The sequence below is a fragment of the Penaeus monodon genome, chromosome 4 (assembly GCF_015228065.2).
Source record: "Penaeus monodon isolate SGIC_2016 chromosome 4, NSTDA_Pmon_1, whole genome shotgun sequence".
Lineage (NCBI taxonomy): Eukaryota > Metazoa > Arthropoda > Malacostraca > Decapoda > Penaeidae > Penaeus > Penaeus monodon.
In genome coordinates, this window is record NC_051389.1 from 53566465 (window position 1) to 53571464 (window position 5000).

General features: G+C 39.6%; 1 pseudogene; it reads left to right on the top strand.

The window, feature by feature from the left end:
* LOC119572607 overlaps positions 1–4819 on the top strand; it is a 6177-nt pseudogene extending 1358 nt beyond the window's left edge.
* The last annotated feature ends 181 nt before the right edge of the window (positions 4820–5000 follow it).

Sequence of the window (5000 nt, forward strand, 5' to 3'; positions counted from 1 at the left end):
ATAAGTTCCATCATGGCAAGGCAGTGTGTCGGGTGTGATAATAAACTATTTCGAACCTCAGGGGCAACATATCATCGAAATAACGACGTGTTTATCATACCCGCGAAATCACGGTGTACTGCCTCTGGAAGTACTGTGCCCGGACTGTAAGGCACTGTGTCATTACAGAAAAGACAGACACCAGTCTATCATCAGTTCTTGGCCGAGGCCGCGAAACTGAACCCTCGGCGTCCCATAAGAAACGCCGATTCCCAACAACGACCCTTGAAAACCCCGAGGTAATGCTTGGGGTAAGATGTGGGTAAAAACTGTTACTGGGTCTGGGCTCTCTTCTCTCCTGCCGGAACAGAGGTGAAGATTTGGTGGACCAGGTGGGCCCCCTATATAACCTGGAAGCGAGTGGATATATTGTGCTCTCCCGATATTTCGGACCCCCCCCCCCAAAAAAAAAAAAAAAAGAATAATAATAATAGATAAAAAATAATAAATCCCAGATATGTATTATGCCCTCCCCACCAATCAGGACCGACATCGTAACTGTGCTTCGTTTGCGAAGGAAATGAGTGCTAGAATCGTTCGAAACAAGTCGAAAACTATTGGAAAAAATTTTGTTCATCAGAATATAAGTGTTAGGCGTCATTATCAAAGTTACCGCTATATGGATTCTCCTTCGCTTAATATGAAAAAGCATCAACTGTAGTCCGCTGATGCTGTTTTTATACTCGACTAATTAGGATAAGATAGTTTCCCCCTCATTTCAGCCAATTATTAGAAAGTAAAGAGTGGGTAGTTGAGTTGGGGTAACAAACATTTTTTTTTTTTTTTAATGGATGAAAGCTCTACGTTGTGAACTGTGATCTTTAGCAATTTTGAAAATAATATACCCTTTTTAGATCTTTAGATGATAAAATGATAAAAAAGGAAATTGTTACAAGGCTTGGCTCAAGAAATCGCAAACTTGTTTAATTATTGGCAATATTTATTGCCATTTTTTATTGCCACTTATTGCCCATGATTACTAGTATATATACTATTATTACTAATGATAAGGAAAAGATTAGTAGTGTTGCAGCTATTATTATTATTATTAATATTTTATTATTATTATTGTTATTATTTTGTTGTTATTATTATTGTTATTATTATTATTATTATTATTATTATTATTATTATTATTATGTCATCATCATCATCATCATCACTATCACTATCATCATCATCATCATCATCCCTATTACTATCACTATTTTCATTATCACAACCAACAATAGCAGTAGTATATTTTTCTTTTCTTTTTTACCTCATAATTACTACCGTTACCTTAATTACGCACGCATTATTTGTCATTCTCATTACGTATAATCATCTTCAACAGGTTTCCCAGCCAAACAGTAGCGAGAGGCCGTCGAACGGTGTGTTGGAAAGTCACACTGTTGTCATTAAGCATTGCTGTGGTGTTTATAGTTGTTCATGACAGCCATTTCCCCTCGCCCAGCATTCCCACGCAAGGTTCTAGTGGTAGGTTGTGTGTGTGAGACCAGTGGTTCCCAACCTTTTTCACTCTTTGGCCCCTGACCAATATATAATAATCCCCATGGCCCCGTTAAATGACTGTTATCTTCGAGTTATTACTAGTTATGAATAATGGTGTTAGTAGCTATAGGACAGTTTATGGAAATATTCCAATTTATTGATACGTAAAGGTATGGTAGATGAGTTAACAATTCAGTTTAATTCGACATGATAATTTTCATATTGCTCCATGGCCCCTCAGAAAGTGGCCCGAGACTCCCTGGGGGCCATGGCCGTCAGGTTAAAAAATCCTGTGCTAGAGGATTTTTTTTTGTGTTAGTGTATTTGTGCGTTAGTGTTTGTGCATGTATGTGTATGCGTATATGTATATATGTATATGTTTAAGTATAAGTGTATACATATATGTTTAGAGAGAGAGAGAGATACAGCGACAGAGACAGAGAGACAGAGAGAGAGAAAGACAAAAGGAGAAAGAGAGAGACAGAGAAGGAGAAAAAGAGAGAGACAGAGAAGAAGAGAGAGACAGAAGGAGAAAGAGAGAGAGACAGAGAAGGAGGAAAGAGAGAGGCAGAGGAAAAAGAGAGATAGAAGCAAAGGAATGCAACGTTATACTCAGTAATTGCCAGCAGTGCACAAGACCACAAAATAACGCCTCTTTCAGACACACTGACTTTGAAGACAATTGAAAGCACAGTAAATACAGAGCAACCTATGATCTACGTCATCACACCCACCTACAAACGGCCTGAGCAGGTTAGAATATTGATCCAGTAATATGAATGAAGATAATCTATATTTGATTGTGTGAGAGAGAGAGAGGGAGAGAGAGAGAGAGAGAGAGAGAGAGAGAGAAGAGCGGGTGAGAGAGAGAGAGAGAGAGAGAGAGAGAGGGAGAAAAGGAGAGAGAGAGGGGGGAGGAAAAAAAGGAGAGGGAGAAAGAGAAAAGAGAGAAGAGAGGGGAGAGAGAGAGAAAGAAACAGAAAGAAACAGAGAGAGAGAGAGAGAGAGAGAAGAGAGAGAGAGAAAAGAAAGGAATAGAGAGAGAGTAAAGGGATAGTGAAGAGAAAGAGATAGAATAGAAGAGAATATATATAAAGAAGATATAAAGTAATGAGTGTAGTAATATATATATATATATATATATATATATATATATTTAGTTTCAGTAATCAAGCTTAATGGATATCATTACTGATGCTGACATGCAGTAATTATCTTTAAATGATATGCGATACCAAAGGAATAGTTGAATCGCATTAATGATCTGTAGGCGCGAAAGTGAATATAAACACTGTATACATACTGCATATAAAATTAGAACGAAAATGTAACACTGATGATATCGACGGTGAGACTAATGTGATATGAGAATAATTATTCACATACACGTAATCTGCATGAAAATAAATGCCAAGCCCATGCACGACACAGCTGCAGAAAACATACTGTGAAAAAACACATATCAATCACACCACCCGCAGGCAGAAGCAGAAGAAATGGCACTAATATTTACCACCCTTGTCAGATTCCGGAGCTCACTCGCCTCGGCCAGACTTTGCTGAGCGTTTCCCGAATTCACTGGATCGTTGGTGACGACAGGAGCACCGTAAACCAGCGGGTTTTAGATCTCCTTGAATTCCTCGGCATCCCCTACACTTACCTCTTAAGTGAGTCCTCTCTTTAAGTAAGCTCTCCTTTACATAGGTTCTCTCTTAAATAAGGTGCGTCACTTAAGTCTTCTCTTAAATCATCTTTCTGTTTTTAAGATCTCTCTTAGCTTTCTGTTTCTTAAGTCCTCTCTTAAATAAGCTCCCAATTACTCTCTTAAGGAAGCTTATGTCCTCTCTTAAGTAAATCCTTATTTCAGTAAGTATGCGATTCCGGAGTTTAAGCAAGTCCCCTCTCCAGTGAGTCTTCTCTTGAGTAAGCCCAATCTTATGCATGCCTTCTCTTCACCAAGCAAAACCTCTTAAAAATTAAGTACTCTTTCTACTGCACCTTGCTTTAAAAGGAAGGACCTCTGTGATCGCATATTTGTGAAACCATCATTTACCCCTTTTTTTAAACATACAATTCTACAGTCTTGAATACTCTCATGATCATAACATATGCATACATAACTTTCCCATCCACGATGATTCCCTCAGCACCGATGCCGGAAATATACAGGAACCCAGCCGTGACCGGCGAAGGGAAGGGTTGGGCTAAAAGGGCGAGGAGGCTCTTACCCAGGGGCGTGGCCAACAGGATGGCAGGACTTGACTGGGTTAAGCAACATGCATCGTCAGGAGTCGTTTACTTCGCTGACGACGACAACACCTACGACACCAGGCTCTTCGAAGAGGTAAACAGACCTTCATTTGCGCTCATGAGATTTTTTTTTTTTTTTTTTTTTTTGGCGTTTATTAATACCAACGTGGGTTTACTCATATTAGCATAAGCAAATCGGATCGTCGATGATTACTGCAAGTGGTAGGGGTGACTTTAATATTTCTTTCGTAAAAAAATCATTGTATGGCGATATTACTTCCGTCATTAGATTGGTAGATGAAGCTGTCAAGACAGAAAAGGAAAGTCTGACATGCTATATTCAATGAAATAACTAGATGAAATCCATGTTTTTAATTTGTACCGCATCGCATAAATACCTGCTAATGGGTAACTTTTCAGTAACTATGTAAACATGAATGCTAAGAAATGAACCTCATAACCACCCACTCCAAAGTTTCGATTCCTTTTTTCTCACTGCCTGAACTAGCCCAATAACAGGAGAACAAGAGAGAGCAACAGAGTAATCCGATATGTCCGCTTAACTGTCGATGACTATAAGACACATTTACCAAGTTAACATATTGGTGGCGGCGAAATGTCAAGGACAAGATGACCGGTTTTGCCGCCTCGACTCACTCTGTATGCTTTCTCTCTCCTTCAGATGCGATATACCAAGCGGGATCCATGTGGCCAGTGGGGCTCATGGGATCCTCGGGAATGTCGACGCCCATCATCAAGGAAGGGAAGTTTGTTGGCTGGTACGACGCCTACATTGCCAACCGAAAGTTCCCTGTCGATATGGCTGGATTTGCTGTGTCCGTCGAGCTCATTCAGCAGGTAGATTTTAGTGGCTGTGTATATCACGTGAATGTCTGTTTTTTTTCCCGGTGAAATCTTAGGTAATGGTTATTGCTTCGAGCAGGTTCCCAATGCCAGTATGCCGTTCAAAGCGGGACGTGAAGAGACTGGGTTCCTCGAGAGTCTGAAAATCAGCACGGCAGACATTGAGTTTTAAAGCCGATTAATTGTCCAAGGTGAGGAAGTTGTCGAACCCGTGTACAAAGGAGCCTTGTAAAATATGCTGTACACAGCGATATTTAAATCTTCTATGCATTCTTGTCTTAATTTCTTGCAAATACAGTAATAACCGTAATATTAATTCTAACGGGATCCATAAAAAACAGATAAGCAAGCAC